Source organism: Chlorocebus sabaeus, chromosome 9, assembly GCF_047675955.1.
Source record: "Chlorocebus sabaeus isolate Y175 chromosome 9, mChlSab1.0.hap1, whole genome shotgun sequence".
Lineage (NCBI taxonomy): Eukaryota > Metazoa > Chordata > Mammalia > Primates > Cercopithecidae > Chlorocebus > Chlorocebus sabaeus.
In genome coordinates this window covers 132,323,007-132,342,687 of record NC_132912.1, presented here as the reverse complement: position 1 = coordinate 132,342,687, position 19,681 = coordinate 132,323,007, and positions in this window count along the sequence as shown.

Sequence of the window (19,681 nt, the reverse complement as noted above, 5' to 3'; positions counted from 1 at the left end):
GCCCGGGCTCTGCCCACTGCTCCTGGTCACTCTCTGCCTCTGCACAGGGCGTCCCAGGGCCTGTGGAGGGGACGTCCACAATGTTGGCAGAGCCTGGGTCCTTCGCCAGCTGGAGCTCTGCTCAACCACTGCACCGGGAGGAAACAACCCCTTGCCCAGAGCTGGCTGGAGGGGTCAGCATGCACCGCTGCTGGAGTTACCCTCTGCACCAAGTGTCACCAGAAACGGGCACGCTGCTGTCCTGGACAGCGGCCTCATGACCTGCACACATTTTTAAAAACTTGTGAAATATCGGATACAAAAAAGCAAATATGCATAAAATATATACGAAATATATTCTGTAAAATAATATTTGACTCCAGTGCACACACAACCCAATTCAAAACCAGATCAACTTCCCGCTGATCTGATGGCCTGCCCTCCACCTCTGCCCAGAGGGAACAGTTTTTTATTGATCATTTCCCTGCATTTTAAAAGGATTTATCATATATATGTGTATAATTGTGTGTGTACATTTGTTTCAAGGGATACACTTCTTGAAGGCTTGTCTGTGAGATGTATAAACTAGACTTCCACCACGTGTAACCTCTCCTATGGCTTACTTGGTTGACCCTTCAAACTCTCAGCTTCATTCATGCTATAGCTTATGGTTCCAATTGTTCACGTTCTCAGCTGCATAGTATTTCATCACGTGAACATGCCACTATGCGTTTCTTCGTTTTTCTCCATACAGATGTTTGGGTTGATCACGGTTTTTCATAAACAGCTGTGCTGTGGATGGCACTCCTGCAGCTGGCACCTGTGCACACGTGCAGAGCTTCTCTAGGGGAATGTGCTCGGGAGAGGAATGGCTGCTCAGAGGGCGGGCATATCCTCACCTCCATGGGATGATACCAAGTGATCATCCAACGTCCTTCTGGGAACATTTAACCAGAGTGAGCTCTAAGTGTGCGTGGGTATTTGTAGGGGATCCAGGCTTGACTCTAGAATAAGGAAGGGGCGTCATTATCTAGTGGGATCAGCACAGATGTTGGGGTGATGGCCTCAGGCCCTAGTCTAGACTTCCTGGTGAAAAGTGAGGTGATTCCGGGCAAAGCACTGTCCTGGGGCAGCGGAGATACAGTATCTGACAGGATGTTGTGGGCGTCAGGGGTGTCAATATATGTGGAGGTGCTCGATAAAGAGCAGACGTGTTGGCTTTTGTTGATGATGTTACCTGTTTCCTGAAACACTTGCTAAAGATGCCAGTGCCAGATGTAGAGGCCGACACGAGGAAAGCGGCCTGACAGACCACGCTGAGGTGTTCAGCCTGCAGAAGGGACACCCTTGAGAGTCCTGGGTCGATCCTTCGGGCTTGGCGGCAGCATGAGGAGCATAAAAGACTGAAATGAGTGGCTCCTAAAGGGTGCCTCCCCCAGTGCTGGACAGCATGGAGGTTCTCTCTTGGAACCAAGGCCTGGCCAGGCCATGCCCAGCACGCCCACTACCTGGCTTTTCACTTCTGTTGTGACTTAGTTGTTTTCTGCACCATTTGGGCACAAATTCTGTTTTCTTTTTTTTTCTTCTTTGGGACAGTCTCACTCAGTCACCAGAGCTGGAGTGCAGTAGCATGATCTCGGCTCACTGCAACCTCTGTCTCCCAGGTTCAACCTATTCTCCTGCCTCAGCCTTCTGAGTAGCTGAGACTACAGGTGCATGTCACCACGCCTGGCTAATGATTTTTATTTTTAGTAGTAACGGGGTTTCAACATGTTGGCCAGGCTGGTCTCAAACTCCTGACCCTGGGTGATCCACCTGTCTCAGCCTCCCAAAGTGCTGGCATTACAGGCATGAGCCACCATGCCTGGCCCACAAATTCTTTTTTTTTTTTTTTTTTTTTTTAATAACTCAAAACAGTTCTTTTCAGAAATGCTTTTCTCCAGCTGGTTTGTGAGAACCACATTCCTGCAAGGGTGGGACTGAACTCTGTGCCCCAGGCGGCTCCATCTACTCTGCCAACAGCAGCCCTCCAGCCTCTGCCGGAAGGCGCAGCTCCCCATGCCAACACCCTGTAGACTCCTGGCCCCGTGGACTGTCAGGCAGTTATTTTGGCCTGGGATGTGCCTCTGTTAACTGGCTGCTGTGTTTTTCCAGTTGTGGGAAGAGCTTCCAGGGGAGTTCTTCAGATAATCATCATCTTGATCTTAAATGTAAATATTGTCACCGTGGTTTAAAGAGAGATTAATGATTTGCCGACAGCTCCATACATCCTTAGGAAGTGAACACTCGATCGTCTATCTTATTTCCAATAATACTAGAGGAAAAGGCACACCCTACAGGTGGCTGCAGGCACCGCTGGAGCTCGGAGCGAGTGAAGGCCGAGCCTCGGACTCGGATATCATTTCTGAGCAGCTCGCCAACTGTGAAGGAACCTCTGTGGTTCTCTGTCACAGAGGAAAACAGCAGTGAGTGCCATCCACCAGGCTGTGTGCCAGGTGTCCCACAATCCCTTCTTTACCTTCTGGAGGAGCTGCGAGGCGGCGTCATTAGCTCCATTTCAGAGAAGAGAAGGTGGAGGGCAAAGCAGGTTTGCTGAGGCACGGCCAGTCACGGGCAGTGCCCAGAGCCAAACCCGGGGCTGGCCACATCCGGCTCTCCTGACCTCGGCCACCACCAGTTCGTGGAAGCCCAGCCCCTCCCAGGGGGAAGCTCCAGCCCTCAGGCCATCTCAGCACCTCCCTGTGGCTCCGACAGGCTCTGAGCCCACGGTCCCCTGCCCTGGGACCCGGCTGCCCCTGCCTCAAGGTCCCGGGGTAGCAAGGCAGGTGGCCCCTGGCTAGTTCCCTTCTTGTTGTCCCCACGTGGCCTTCAGCCGGCAAAGCAGGGCAGGGTGTGTGGCCGGCAGCCCTGAGGCTTCAGTACGGTGTCTCACTTATGCCACCGCCTCCAAGACCCATCCCTCCTCGATGCAGCCAGGTCCGCTGCTCTACCACGGACACTGCGACACTGTGCGAGCGTCAATGCCGGGAGGACTGGGAAATTACACTCCACATCTGAATTTCTTATATTTTCCAAGTGTTCTACACTAATTAGTTAGTTCTGTTAGCTCTAAGGATTAGTAGCTTCTCTAACAAGACACAGCGACATTAAGTGACTTACCTAATTATGTAAAACACGGTGACACCAGATGAGAAGGCAAGCTTTCCTCGAGCTGGGCTCAGGCCTGCTCCGCCCTGCTGCAGTGCCCATTGGTCCTCTGTTCTCCAGGTCCCCAGGGCACAGGAAACAGGCACTGCAGGTCTGGCCTCAGAGACCACTCCACACGGAGTGTGCCCACACCTGGGTCCTCGGGCCTGCCCTCCTTACGGCCTGCCTCCTCGGCCAGGACCACAGGGCCTCTCAGATGCTTCCCGGACAGAGGAGCTGACTTGAAAGAGAGCCTGTCCCAGGGTAGTAGGTGCTGGGCAGGCCTGGAGGCTCCATCACATGTGGCTGGGGTGCTGGGCCCACTGTGTCCTCTGTGGCAGGGGGTAGACGACCACCACGTCCTGCTGTCCTGACTGGCCACCATCTGAAATGTCACTAAGAACTGGCCCCACATTGCATGTGCTCATGGCAAAGGGGTCTGCCATCTTCCAGTCTGGTCCTCCAGTCCCCTAGTCTCATCCTGTAGGGGCTGTGGCACCTGGGCCCTCCTCTTCTCTTTCCTAGAGTCCAGTTGCTTCTTTTACTCAAGATGCTGTCTATGTCCTGCCCAGCTCCAGCTGATACAGTTTGATTGCCACCTCCTTCAGGAAGCCCCTCTTGATTGTCTAGTTCACCCTTTCCCCTCCTTCTGAGATCTCACAGCCCTGAAGTGATACTGCATTTATGCTGATGTGCTATCTGATGACAGGCTGGGCATGACCTCACCTGGAGCATCTGCGCTCAGCCACCCCGCAAGTGGAAGGGCAAAGCTGATAAACAGCTGGTCAAGCATGTGACACTAATCGCGTGGTCAGATGCATGGGCCCATGCTGTCTTCTTAGTACACGTATCAGGGTCCTCCCTCTTCATTCAGTAAGTGTGTTCTTTTATGATTACACACATAATGCATTTCCATTGCAAAAACTGACAATATACAGTTAAGCACACACAAAAAAAGAATTGATTTCTTCGTTCTAGGATAATTACTGTAGTATCCTGCTCTGCAGACGGTCTTTTTTAAAAATGTTACAACATGGACACATATATATATAGTTTTAAAACAGAATCATGGATCATATTTTCAAAGTGATAACAACTATTTCTTTCTTAGAAAATAAATACAGACATTTTTATAAGAGTTGAATAACACTGAAAAGCAACACAACACACACACAGACACACTCACACACAGACACACAATCAAAGCAATTCTTCCCAACTCAGTCACACAGGCCCACACACCAAAGCGACTCTCCGTGACTCACTCACACATAGGTCCGCACACCAAATTCATTCTCCCCAACTCACTCACACATAGGCACACAACCAAAGCAACTCTCTCCTACCCTCCAACTTCCACTAAGATGCTTTCCTGCAAAGAATTTGATCTCTTTTCCACAATTTTATGTCTGTAAGCACAATTTAAACATTTTGTTTAATAAAACACCACTGATCGTACCTGATTTTTTTTTAGACGGAATCTCGCCTTGTCACCCAGGCTGGAGTGCAGTGGTGCGATCTCAGCTCATTGCAAGCTCTACCTCCCGGGTTCATGCCATTCTCCTACCTCAGCCTTCCCAGCAGCTGGGACTACAGGTGCCTGCTGCCACGCCTACTTTTTTTGTGTATTTTTAGTAGAGACGGGGTTTCACTGTGTTAGCCAGGATGGTCTCGATCTCCTGACCTTGTGATCTGCCCACCTCAGCCTCTCAAAGTGCTAGGATTACAGGTGTGAGCCACCGTGCCCGGCCTGATGTTTTCTTGTATGTCTTTCTCACTCAGCAGTGAGTCATGACTACCCTCCCATGTCAGTAAATAGAGGTCTACTCTACCACGTTTAATAGCAGAATTGTTCTGTGTTGTGTGTACATATTTACTGGGATGTATCCAGCCAACCCCATGCCCATGGGACATTTATGCTGTTCCCCATTTGTTGCTGTTAGAAGCAATGGTGCCACGTGTATCCTTGTAGCTACAGCCTTAAATACTCATAGAAATAGCTCTGTAGAATAGATTCCTATAAGTGGAATTGTTTGGTCAAACGGCATAGGCATTTACCATTTAAATAAATACTGCCTCACTACGGTCCAAAAACATGCCAACATTACTACCAACAGTGAATGCCTGCCCCTTCTCTACACTGTGGACAAAGAATTACACATCATTTTCATTTTTCACCCAGATCACAACAAAATGCTATCTCCTGCTTTAATTTGTCATGCTACGATCACTCGTGAGGTGGGAGGTCTCTTGAAGGTCACTCCAGATGATCACTCTCAAGCTCACTGGCTCCTTCTGCTGCTCTTTCTAGAGGCTTCCAGCTGCTGCTTGTATGTTTCCCTTTACGAAGTGCCTGTCTATATTCCTTGCTCATCTATCTTCTGGGTGGTTTGCCTTTTCCTTATTGATTTGCAGAAGTTTTTTATATATTGTGGACACAATCTTTCTGTCTTACACATTGCCAATGGTTTCTCCTAGGGTACCATTTGTCTTCTGTTTCCAACAGGTTCATGAGGTCAGGCAAGTCAACATTCTCCTTTATGGCTTCTGAGTTCTTGCCGTGTTCTCAAGACGCTTCCTGCAAATACAGATACGGATGCAAGTTTCTCATATTTTCAGCTGATACAATAACAATTAAAACACAGTTTAACAAATGTTTAGAACCCTAAGGTTTCTGGAATTGCGTTATTTCCAAATAGTTTGGCCAGTTTGTCCTGACACCATGTATTAAATGACTCCTTTCCCCACTGAACTGAAATGCTCTATGATGACATCCTGAGATTCCACAGACCCGCGGCTGTTTCTGGATGGGCCAGTTGGCTCCATTGATTTGCTTATGTCTGTTGTTGCATTGGCCCTACAATGCTTTATTTATAGTGGCTTTAAGATTCGTTTTGATGTCATTAGTATTAAAAATGTACCTTGCTGTTTTTGAGCAAAGACATGTCCCCAGTGACTAAGCTTAGCTGTGAATGTTGTCGTGGACATCAGAGGCAGTCCTAGCCGGTGGGGGGCGTGGGCTTTGGGAATCTTTATTTGTTGCTGCTTTTAAAAATGTGGCTCATAAATGCCCCTGGCATTTGTTGTCAGAGAGGCCCTTCTGAGTGTCCCTGGCATAGGGCACAGTCTCACAGGGTGGCCACCTTAAGCTGCAACCCCGTTTACAGGTTTGTCAAAGACCCAGTTGCGATGATACACACCCATGCTGGGTGTACACCACAATCCCACGAACCTCCATTTTCAACAGCTTTCCACCCAGAAAAGAGGCCACATGAATTACCCTCTCTTCAGGGACGGCCTCGGGTACTGAAGTCAGCGGTCTGGGCATTACCCGTCATGCAAAATGACAGGCACGTTGCACGGGCAACGGAAAGAACTTTCCATTAGACGCCGAAGAAGACCCGCAGGGTGGACACTTGCCTGCTTTTCCTCCGGTGAGGCGGCTGTGGCTTTTGAGAGCAAATACATTCCTGGGGGTCCCACAGCTAGGAATTACGGACTGGAACCTGGACTTCTCTGATGCAAAAATCTGACCCGAAGCCACCACCACTATCTGAGCACTCAGCATGTGCCAGGAAGCCAGGTCGCCTTCACCGCGACCTGGGCATGGCCTCGTGAGGGCGGCCGCTGCTGTCCCTGTTCTGCAGGTGAGGTGGCTGCAGGAGCTCCTGGGCCTGCTGCAACAAATTCCACCAGCCGGGGGGGATGAAAGCAGCAGAAACATCTTCTCCTATGGTTCTGGAGGTCAGAAGTTTGTAACCAAGGTGCTGGTGGAGCCAGACGCCAAAGGTGTGAGGGGAGCAGCCTCCTTTCCTCCAGCTGCTGGTGACTCCAGGTGTCTCTCAGCTGGTGGCTGCCCATCACTTCCTTCTTGGCCTCTGTCTTTGCATGACTTTCTCTACGGTCTCTGTGTCTTCTCCTTTTCTCTCTTCTTTTGGAGACAGGGTTTTGCTCTGTCATCCAGGCTGGGGTGCAGTGGTGTGATCATAGCTCACTGCAGCCTTGACCACCTGGGCTCCAGTGATCCTCCTCCATCTTCAGCCTTCTGATTAGTTGGGACTACAGGTGTGTGCCACCTGCCTGGCTAATCTTTAAATTCTTTTTTAAAGAGACAAGGTCTTGCTAAGCTGCCCAGACTAGTTTCAACTCCCGGCTGTAAGTAATCCTCCTGCCTTGGCATCCCAAAGTATTAGGATTACAGGTGTGAGCCACTGCATCCGGCCTTTTTCTGTCTATTATAAGGGCAATTGTCATTGGATTTAGGACCCACCAGGATAATCCAGCATGATCTCACCTTGAGCTCCTTAACTTAACCATATCTGGTAAGGACTTTTTTTTCAAATAAGATCACATTCATGGGTTCCAGGGATCTAATGTAGATTTCTCTCTGCGAGGGCCCCCATTCAATCCACTACAGAAACCAAGGCATGGAGAGGTTATACAGCTCACACAAGACACTGTCTGTAAAGTGGATGAGCTGGACTCTGATCCTGAACCGAGCATGACTGCCCCATCCCCCACTCCCCACTGCAGTGGGCCAAAGGTTCCCAACCTGTGGGGCGTCTGCAAAGGTATGGCCCAAATGTGGCACTGTCTCTCTGAGCACTGAAACCTGAAGGCCACGATGGCTCCACTGCAGCCTGGGGGTCAGAACCTCAGTGATGGAACCTCAGTGATGGAAGTCCAAGCCGGCGGAGGCAAGCCGGTGGACCTGTTCAGGGAATGGAGTTTCTGGGGAGCCTTCCTGGAGGAGGGAGGGGTAGAGGAGAAGAGAGAGGGGGAGGAGATGGCGGCTTCCATCCTTAGCCAGGAATGAACCAACTCGCAGCACCCGGCAGGCTCAGGCCCAGCACATGACAAACTTCCATCCTTTCCTTTTGAAAATCTGTTCATCTACATCTGAGACCAATTTGCTTGAAACTACAGAATACCTGTCACATTGCTTCCTAGCACGGCAGTCAGATATTTGCTCGGAAAAGGACAGGCAGCTACATACCTCTTGGAGCTGTAATATTTAGATGTGTCATTCTGTGTCTCAAAGCAGCAGCAGCTTCAAATAAATGAGTGTTTTCAGCTTGGCTGGAGTCCTCCCGGCCTGGAGACGGTGCAGGAGCCGGCCGCCTCCCTCCAGGAGCTGGGCAGAACCCATGCTCGGCTTTTTCAATCACATGCTCGAATTCAGTGCCATTGCCCCCGGTGCCATCTTGGGCCCCTGGTGTTAAGTCACACTGAGGCCCAGACGTTGGTTCGTATGTTCGGGAACTGGGTCACGCAGTATCATGGTCAAAGCATAGAGTCCTCAAGGTAAACCACACACAGGCACTCACGCCCACACCGGAGGGCGGCAGGCAGTGTGCAGCCCTGCGCTAGGAAGGAACCGGGCTTCCGAGCAGCCCGCACTGGCTGGGTCCTAGGCAAACGCGGCGTGGCGACCGTCGTGGTGTTCTGAAGTCAGGTGCATAAGGAGAGTGTTTTGATGTTGCTCCCTTTTTAAGGAGGTAGGATGGGATTTAGCAGCTGCTGGAGGATGCAACGCTCAGGTCTTCTCAGTGTTATCAGGGGACTCCGAATCGCTTTGTATTATGCGTAACTTGATTTTCTCATGAAATTATGTATAGTGTGTTGCAACAAAATTTTTTGTTGATTTTTTGAGTTGATTTTCCCTTTAAGTGGCTGAAAATTGGTGGTCTACATTCCCCCACCACCCACTGCTGCTTGTGGGCTGCTGGGCACCGTGAGGACCACCAGCCAGGGACATGGGTGCTGGCATTCCCGGTGTGCAGGCAGGGCAGAGGCAGCAGACGTGCTGTGTCCAAAGGCTCCTGCTAGGCCTGCACGTCCACTGGAAGACAGCAGCAGCGTGGCAGGCCACTGTTGCAGAAGCAGATGAGGGCCGCGTGTCCATGGGCTTCACGTCTTCTGTGGCTGAAAGCTTCATTTTCACAAAAAGCATTGAGGGATAAGAGGAGAAACACCTCCTGACTTCATCGAGCCGACTCTAGAAGCCGGCATGGTGGCCGCGCTGCCCTGCGGTCTGGGCTTTCCCCATTTCTTCCGGGGCTTCTGAGACCCACTGACCTTGTCCTCTGCAAGTGTGAGACGGCGTCTCTGTTGTGTGCACTTCCATCTCCCTGGCCTTGAAGATCCTCCTGCTCCTGTGCTCCCAGCTCCAGGAAGCTCCACGAGGGGGCCTTGAGTTAGGACAGGCTCCAGTGAGGGCCCAGGAAAGGAAACCAGCACAAATCAGGGGCTGTCAGAGTGCCCGGCATCTGGCCCTGGCGTGTCTGCCACCCAGAAGACAAACTGAGAAGGGGCTGGGAAAGTGTGGACCTCAGGCAGCTCTCACAGGGCTGGGACTGGCCCTTGCGGCCAAGGGCTTTAGAGCAACACTCGCCCAGTGCTGCTTTCAGAAAGAAGAGTAAATGAGGCTGGCTGGTGATCTCTGAATTCCCTACCAAACTCACTCTCTGTCCTTCTAAATCCTTCCGCCACTTTCTCAACAGAAACAAGACTCGTAACAATGGCAGCAACGAGGCAGAATCTGCCAAAATGAAATTTAAAAACCGACTCTCCTTCCCCCATTCCCTGAGTGTTTTCTCCAGGCAGGTGCAAAACCTCCACGTGTCCACTTGGCCCCCACAGCTGCCCCTCAGGGTCCAGGAGCTGGTGTCCAGTTCTGCACATCCCTGGGCAGCCTGGACCATGGGAGGGCACTGGTGCTAGAGGGAAAGGCCATGCCTCCATGGCTTCCTGCACGGCCCGAGCTGGGCTGCTGGAAGGAGAGATGTGATGAAGTTGTAATGTGCAGGCACTGAACACACTCAGACCAAAGGCCACCTCCTCCACCCCCCAGGTTAGGAAACCCCCGACACAACCTGTGTACAGGAGGTGCGGAGACAACATACCTCTCTTCTCAAGGGGTTCCTGCAGCCCCCATGAATCTGCTGTCATGCATGCATACCTCAGGTCATTTTAAATCATAAAAGTCATAAGACGAACAGAGGCTCTTGTGTCACCTGAGATGAGAGCGCTTTTGCAACCCTGGGTGGTGCTCACTCTCTGGGGGCAGATGGTAGTTTCTGTCTACATTCCGGACATTGCCTTAAAAGCATCCTTTAGAGTAACGTCTTAACAAAATGATAACTCTTCCCCGGAGAACACAGCCACGGAGCTGGCCAGGCACAGCTTCCTCCACCCTAGACCCTCGGTCAATAACTTATGAACCGACTACTTCAAAGACCACTTCTCCTCAGACCCCAGGGTCTTCCTGAGAAAGTAAATGAACACTAACAGGTATTTCTTCTTCTAAACTTCCTTGGGAAGTGGTCTCTTCTAATAGAGAACTGTGTTCCTCACGTGGGTCCTGGGGGTCTGTGCTGTGTGGACGGGGTCTGCTGCTTCCTCTCACTTGAGCTTTCTTTTTTAAAAATAGAGATTCCTCGCAAATTGTTTCAGCCCCTGTGGGAAGCAGTTTGGAGATTTCTCAGAGAACTTAAAACAGAAGTACCATTCAATGCAGCAATCCTGTCACTGGGTATCTACTCAAAGGAAAATAAAGTGTTCAACTGAAAAGACACATGCACCCCTATGCTCACTGCGGCACTATTCACAATAGGAAAGACATGGAATAAACCTAGGTGTCCATCAACAGTGGACTGGATGAAGAAAATTTGGTATGTATACACCATGGAATACTATGCAGCCATAAAAAAGAACAAAACCACGTCCTTTGCAGCAACATGGAGGCAGCTGAAGTCCATGATCCTAAGCAAATTAATGCATGAACAGAAATCCAAATACTACATGTTCCCACTTATAAGTGGGAGCTAAGTCTTGGGTACACACAGACATAAAGATGGGAACTTTGGGGACTTCAAAGGGAGGGAAGAGGAGGTAAGGGCTGAAAAACTTTTTATTGGATACAGACGTTCACTATCTGGGTGACAGGATCGATAGAAGCCCAAACTTCGGCATCATGTCATACACCCTTGTAATAAACCTGCACATGCCTCCCCTGAACCTAAAACAAAAATGGAAATGAAAAGCAAATTTTAGAAACCTTCACATATGTTATAGGCTGCATTAAAAAAACCTGAGATTCCTTCCTTCCTTCCTTTGTTCCTCCCTCCTCAGGTAATGTGTACAGTATATGTGTGTGTGTGTGTGTGTGTATGCACACCTGCACAGCTAGGTATAAAGAAGGGAAACTGCTTGTAATCCCCTCACCCAGAGACGGGTGATAAGCTCTGGCCTGTTTCTGGGCATCGCACCTGGGCACATGCCCTATGTATCGTCTTGCATCAACTCTTCTCCCTTACCACTCCGTAGGGATGGGCCTCTTTCTGTGAGAAGACAAATAGGCTGAGGTCACACCCCTTCTACTGAATGTTTCCAGCGGATGTATCCAGTCCCTCATCGCTGGGTCACTGGGTTGATCCCATTCCTTTGCATAACACAACTTTGGTGATATCCTTGGCCGTACTTCTTTGCATGTGCCTTGGAGAGTTTTTTGTGATCACTGTATTTTTTTGTGCCTTGTAAAGTTTTCAAAGATCTTTGAAGTCTCTTGCTACTTCCAGCACGCTTTTGAGGCAAGCTCCCCCATTGCCATTTTGCAGACATGAACACCAAGGACCTCCCTGGGCAGGTTGGCTCAGGGAGGCTCACATTTACCACCCCACTCCGAGTGGCAGGGCCTGGCTCCATGCAGTGGCCTCCCTCCTAGTGGCAGGACGTGGCTCTCCTGAGTCAGGGGAAGATGTCTCTCCATCTTAGAAGCAAGGCGGGTCCCGGCAGGAGGCCTAACGGGAGGAGGCCCAGCCCACTTCAGGCTTTGGTCCAGAGGGGGACACAGCAGAAGGTCGAGAGGAACATGCTCACCCCACAGATGCAATCATTAAAAGGTGATGAGAAGAACCAGCCCATCTGTGGGGCCACCAGCCTCGACCTCTCCCAGGCCCGAACCACAACATCCTACATCTCATCTGCCATCCTCGTTGTCACAGTTTATTAGAGGGATGTCTGTGAGCACCAGCAGCTGAGCATGGCCATGGCCCTTCTTTTTACCTGCCTGAACTTTCTGGATTTACCCTGTGCATGCTGTCCCTGCAGCTGAAGGGCATTCCTGGGAGGCCCAAGTGTGCCTTGGGAAAGCGCCTGACACACAGGCAGGGCTACAGACACCAGGATTCCCTCTGTCTTCTGGGCATGGTCACTCAGGCCTGATATCCCTGGATCAGGAAGATTCTGGGATTGGATGTCCTCAGATACTCTGGACCTGCTACCACAGGTCATAGGCCTGGCCTAAAATCCAGCCACACAGGGTATCCAGAAGCCTGCAAAGCCCAGGACTGGGCCCAGTGCCCTGGCCGGGACATCACAGCTGGCCTGAGGCCTCCGTCCCCCTCCCCTATCACCCCTGGGTACTTTCTCCCACCACCCACCCTGCCAGGCTCTCAATGCACACGGGAGCCCAGGGACTGGGGTTCCATGGCTGCTGCCTGTTCCCTGCTCCGTGAGCTCTCACTGTGAGCTGCACTTCCACGTCAGGGTGAAGGCAGTGACCCCTGCAGATCTGGGGTGGCCAGAGCCCGGATGTCTCCTCCAGTTGCCTTGTGGGGGTCCCGGGAGCATGCTCACTGTGCAGGTTCTTTGGGAAAGGGGCTTCTCTCCACAGTTCCTCAGGCCTCTGCTCCCCCAGTTCAGCTCACTGTGGCCTCTGCAGATCATGTGCTGGGTGTGGCCGCCTGGGGGGAGGGGGAGGTGGAGGAGGTGGAGGCAGCCAGTGTTCCACAGTGGTCTTATGTTCGGCTAACCTAGAGTCAAGATAGGGCTGTGGGCTTCCTGCTCGGGTGGCTAGAAAGCCTCTGGCCACTGCTGGTGTGGAGCAGGGCTACTCTCCATTCCTGCACAGCTGGAGAACAGCAGCCAAAGGGCGGGGAAGTTAGTGCCCTGGGGGACCTCACATGGTGGGAACACTGGCCGCCAAGGCTCCTGTGGGTGAGAAAGGCCCACCCTCTGTGGCTGTAGGGGAAGGATCTAAGCCTGCTGGGGACCCAGGAAGCTGACAGCGACACCCTGGAGCGGGGCCTTCTGATGAGATCCCGGCCTGGGGGGTTGGGGAGCACAGGGTCCTTCTGTCCCAAGGGTCTGCTTCACACGTCAGCAAAGAGAGAGCAGTCTGTGCACTGGTGTGCAGCCCCTTGGGAGCTCCAGAGCGCCACAGCTACCACCAGGCCAACTTCTCCATGGAATTGGTGGTGCCAACTCCCAGCCCACAGCTCTTGCAGGAGAGCTGGCTCCAGAATGTTCTAGAACGTCCCAGGTCTGGCTCAGGGATTCTCTTCCATGTACTCACCTGGACCCGAGGCTCCCTGAAGACCGGGGTCCAGCCTTGGGTGCGCTAGTGGATGGCCCGTCTGGTCAGGTGGGAGGAGCCCTCGGTTGGGCTACTCTGCTGTCTCCAGTGAGTGGCTCAGGGGAGGTGAGTGCCAGTCCCCAGGGCCACCATGCAGAGTCCACGAAAGGCTTTTTCCCAAGAAAGCACTCCAGAGTGGTGGCTTAGGAGAAGGCTCCCTGAATGAGAATACTTAAGTTCTGGAAATAGCAAGACTTCTGGGAAAGGTGCATTTCAGGGATGCCTGCCCAGATGAGGTTTGAATTGCAAAGTGGGGGGGCGGGGAGCTTCACATGGCAGATACTGGGTTTGACAACTGCAAAACAGCTCCCCTCCCAGTTCCAGGGTCAGCTGCGGCTCCTGACCTCGCAAGTATCTCCTATCCCTAGTGGAGCCAGGCCAAAGCAGCCCACTCGGCAACCCACCTCTCCTTCTAGGCGGTGGTGGTGCCAGCAGAAGACCCCTTGGGAGGGGCTGGGGGCCGGCTTGGCTGTGATGATGATTTATGAGTGTTTGTGCCCATGATTTCAAGTTACCTCTTGGTCACTGGGGTGACTTTCAGAGAAAGGCAGGATGTCTTCCCCTCCTGGGCACCTCCCACATCAGGCTACACCATGCTGAGCAATAATGGAGATGAAGACTTGGCAGGACCTGCCCCAGCAGGCCACATCTTGGAGGGACGGAAGGAACCTCACGGGTCTACCAGCAGTGTTGGGAATCTACAGGAAAAAGGGGCCAGGGCCACTGCTCATCGGGGGACATGTGACCAGTCTTAGAAAAGCCACCATGTGCCATATGGAAGCCAGGCCTGCACCTTCCCCAAAACCGCCTGCGAGCAGCGTCGGCACCCAAACAGGTGAATGCAGAGGACACAGCTGTGCTGGGTGTGCTCAGGCTCACACCAATTATGTAAACCCTGCCTCATTTCACAAACGCTTTCCCATTGCAGAGGAATCTTCTCGGGAGGGGACAGCTACGCTGCCCGTAACTGGGATGTGCGAGGCCTCCAAGGCCTGCAGAGGGTTTCTCCAGCAGGGTCTCTGGTTTATGGTCAGTGTGGCAATGACAGTGAGGCCTCCTCCTGAAGATGCTGCTCACTCTCTTCAGGATTAGGGGGGATATTTAAAATTCCCCTTCCTGAAAATCAACAGTGAGCAAAGCCGCAAGAGGAAGGAGGCACCTGGAGAACCTGCCAGTCCCAGGCAGCGCCTGCCCCAGCTAGGTGGTGCCCGGTGAGTGCAGGCGTCTTGTTGCCACACCTGGAGAACCTGCCAGTCCCGGGGAGCGCCCGCCCCGGCTGGATGGTGCCCAGTGAGTGCAGGCATCTTGTTGCCACACCTGGGAGCACTGGGGTTTTTGCTCAGTATCATACACTTACACGATGCCTTTCATCTGGAAGGATCTCATGGCTTCCTAAAATTTAACTCTCCGTGGGGACTGTTTTACCCCCAAAAGAAACACATCGTGGGAGTGAATTAAAGCCTGGGGTTGCTGAGAAACAAAGCCTTCTCTGTCCAATGGGGACTGCAGGGCGGTCCCCCAAACCCAGGGTTAGCGCCAGGTACAGATACCCTCCTTGTCTGGTTAGAAAGTGGGCAGTGACAGGAAGGTGATGGTCCCCACCTAGAACCGAAGCCCTCTCAGAGGCCAGCCTAGAGGGCAGAGCTTTCCCACTAAGGCCCAGGGCGGAGTGGCCTTTGGGCAGGGGACCCAGGGCCAATTCTGCCACCTTTGAGGACCGCCTGCTTTCTCAGGACCTGATTCCATGCTCCACACATGCTTCCTCGTCACCGGCCAAGTCTCACATCCACTTCTCCTCGTAGCCATGGCAATCCCAACACACAAAAGCAATCCTTTTTGCACAATATCACATGTTGTTTAACGTTAGGACCCTGATACTTTCTCCAGCTGGATTTTCTTAATGTGAGTCAACAAATCAACCTGGAAGCATGTGTTCCGCTGGTGTTCGGGGTCCAAACAGCAGTGCCGTGTAACTCAAGACTTGGAAAGAACTATTGGGTGTAGACGTGTGTAGTGCTGTGTGTATAATGGGGGGGCTGGCTCAGCCCCCGGGTAGAAACAAGAAGAGACAGCCCCCTTGCCCCAGGGCTTGAGTATCTCTGCTGAGAACCATGGGCACCAGGTGCACTCCACGCAGACGCACTTCTTGGGACTCACTCAGAGCTGAGAACTCCAGCTTCTCCACGGCAGCAGATCCATGAGATCCTTCTCCACCCTTCCTCCCCGCACTGCATCAGAGTCCATGACAACCAAAGCTCGGGCTCTGCTCTGCATCCTCAGGCCACGGGAGAAACATTATCTGTGAGGCTGACCACATCGCATCTGCAGAACGTGCCTCACTGCCCAGGTCCCCACACTGCCAGGGACTCTAACAGCGCGGAAAATGGCAGCTCGAACAGAAGTCTTTAACAGGAGGGTGGACAATTTTTTCCTAAAGGCTCCTAACATTGATACCATACTGTATGGGATCGATCTTAATTACTGTCCATGTGGAATTTTTTTCTGGTGGCTTTTTTTTCAACGAAAAAAAAACATTAATGAGAAACTTTAAAGGCTTGTTAACAATGTCCTTTCATCAATCAAAGGTGCTGTCGGGCTGGGCTCTGCCGTCAATTCGCACCTCACTGCCCAACATCCACTTCCTACTTTCTCATCCACCCCCACCCCTGCCCCCATTACAGATCCCTGTCGGGGCCGACCCGGGTGATGGAGGCCAGACGTTTCCCATCTGTCAGCAGCTGGAGCCATGGGGTCCCGAGGACGCTGGACGGCTGCCCTCAGTGGCTTAAAGACAGGTCAGTACCTGCAGTTTCTCCACCTTCCCGTCCCTTCAGACAGACAGACAGACGGGGTTGCTTGGCAGAGGTCTTGGGCAGAGCCGTGTTTAGATCTCAATGTCTTTCAAACTGATAAGTAAAACTGATGTGAAGCTCAGCTCTTTAAACACAAACTTTTAATCAAATGCCCATGAATAAGCAAGCAAGCAAGCAAGCAAAAAACCCCACATGGTCTGAGGTCTGAGGGAAGCCAAAAAATTTAAATCCCCCACCCCAGAGCCTTGGACTGTTTCCGGGGACACCACTGCCCCGACGGCAACAAGACATGCAGACAAGACAGGTGAGGCCCGAGGCCATCCCAGCAGCTGTGGCCGAAGCAAGGGCCGTTTAGAGACTGCTCTTTCAGTAAAATCTTCTTAGTAAAATAAAACACTTTCCCCCTTGCTCCTACATGAAGCCAATTTATCTCTCACTTCAGAATCCTCCTCTGTGCTGTTAGAAGCCCAAATAGCATGAAGATCTGCAGCAACATGAACAATCTCACATCAGCTCAGTGTGACATCCTGCCCGCTCCCATGGGATGAAGTCCAAGCTGGCACCAATGCCATGGTCACAGCTACAGGTGCATGGACAGCCAAGGTGGGCGAGCAGCAGATGAGACAGGGAGGGGACGTGGCCCCCAGGGCTGTTCTGTCCTTGTAGGCCAGGCCAGGGGACACCGCAAAATCTGGAAACGCATTTCTATGAGGAGGATGCCTCACATTGCTGCGAGAATCTCACTGATCCCCCTGAGTCTCACTGACTCCCCAGAGTCCGCCACTCCACAGGGCTCCGGTTGGTCACCCCACCACTTAGGTTTCTCAGAATTCAGGTGGACGGGATTTTATCCTTATCTTACAGTTTTGTAGGAAATAAGTCCCAGGATAATACTGCTGTTTACAAACGATTTAAGAAACAAAACTGGTGGTTTCAGTGTAAACATATCTATATTGGACTTGCTTGGCCCCTCCAAAAGGGATTCTGGAGAAGCATGTGGGGTGCTGTGCACCAGAGAAGCTTAAGTCGCAGAGATGGTTTCAGTCACTAGCACATTATCCAGCCACCCGTGGGATGTTCAGTAAGCTGTTTCTGCTGGGTAAGAAGTGTATACGAATTACAAACCCCAATTAAGTTCTCTATAAGGTGAGTTTGCCCACTTCCTCTGCAACGCCTGGTGCCTGCAACCTTCACATCTGGAAGTGCAAATTCATGCCCATAAGAAGTTCTGCAATGCCTCATGCGAGAGCTCTTCCAGGCTGCCTGATTCCGCATCAGCCAACACCCTAAAGTGCGCGTTTGCGAGGTCACAGCTTTTCTCTGGCCTTAAAGACTCACCACTGGAGGCGGCCACAGGACACGTGGAATGCAGGTGGGTTTATTGGACACTTCTGTTCCCAACAGGAAGAGAGACTGGGAGGACAACCCCTCACAAAACTCAAGTCTCCTGCGTGGCCAAGGGCAACTTATTTTTGCTACAAGTGTGATTCTGCAAAAACAAATATTACTTCTGACTCTCTCATTCTCTCTGCAAACAGGTGAGCGTGATGTGGCCGGTCTGAGTGGCTGCTGCCCCACGGCGGGTCTCAGTGTCAGTCTTCAAAGCATCACGGTGCTGGGAAATGTGACAGGGTGAGGGGGACCCGGGGCCAAGGCCGAAGAACACAGCTTTCTTGTTTCGACATTTCTTTTTATTTGGAAAATATTTTTGTATTTCTTTGTGCCTTCTCTCTCCCTCTGTATTTTCACGAGCGGTGCTGCGGCTTGGAGCCAGAGCGGCTCTAGGCGACCCGCGTGCTGGCTTTTCATGTCGGCCTCAGCAGAGCTTGTCCTTGGAGCGGTACATGGCCCTGCCGGTTTGAGCCCTGCTGCTGCGGCTGTCAGAGGGAACCTCGGGGCATCTATCAAGCCTGTTCTGACAGGGCGGCGGAAACCCTCGGAGAGCAAGCAGAGCTGGTTTTGTACTGCACCAAGGGCATGGCCCAAACAGGCCCACCTGTGCTCCCAGGCCACACAGATTTGCTGGCTCACCTTGGACGGCTTTGATGGGCAGGTCCCCTGCCACCAGGTGCTGACCTGCATCTGGAGGCTTGGTCCTCGCTGTCTGCAGTCATGTGGCCCCAAGACCCTCCCTCAGAGCCCATGCCTGATTAGAAACCTGGAGTTCTCACTGGGAGGCTCCCAGCCTTCATGGGACCCAAAGAGTGGAGGCAGCCTGCCTGCAGCGTGTGCGCCTGCTGGTCTCCTGACTCCCTGCAGAGGGCGGCCTGCAGGGTCTCAGGGAGCACAGGGAGCCATCGGGGTGCCACCCAGCCGCCCTCCTGCAAATCCATCCTCCAGCAGGGACAGTGGTGCCGGGGTCTCCACAGCACACCGCACGGCTCTGGTGCCCTCTGTTGGAAAGCACTCGCGGCTCGCACACCCGGGCCACCAGGCCCCAAGCTGCTGCCTTGGAGAGCCAGAAGCTTCTGTTCTGTTCATGCAGAGAAAGCCGTGCCTGGTGACCGGCCATCACTGGGGAGGGGCATCATCTGTGGGGGACGCAGGGCACCACCTCTGGGGCACAGCGCCCCCAGCTATTCCCACTCACCTTCAGCAACGTCAAAAATAACCAGACATCCTGCGAGTCCTGACGGTGACGCGGTGTGTAGCACCTGAGGCCTGCCGGGAGCAAGGGGGCCCAGGGCCTGTCCCACAAAGCAGCACGTGTCTACGTGACCCGCTGGGTGACTTACCCTGCTTCAAAAATACCAAGAGTTAAGACAATGGGGTAAGAGTCACATCACTTCGTGTCACAGGAAAAACCTAGATTTTGGCTAATGCCAGAAAGAGATATAATAAATCATAAATCAGCGAAAAAAGTCTGAAATCAGTTTTCCTTTGTTGGTGTTAAGACAACATGAAATACAAGGCAGGTCCCGACCATACACATTGTAAGGCCACGTTTTCATCCAGGCCTTGGTGATGTATAGAACCGCACGAGCTTCCCTGCTGTGGTTCACACCGTGGCAAGGAACGCTGGCTAAGAACACGGCACTCTAGTGCACAGCTGGGTGCGGTTTATTTTCTCTATACATCATATGCTCTGTTTTATTTCTCCATATGCAGAGCTACAGGTTTCCCTCTGGCTTTTGGATATAGTTAATTATACTGCTAGCATGACAACACGATAATGAAGTATCAGACGGCAGCGCACTGCCCATGCTGGCAACCCTCCCTGCTGCCATCAGTGACATGAGCTGGCCCACCACAGTCGCGACCCTTGACTTCCAGGATCGACATTGGG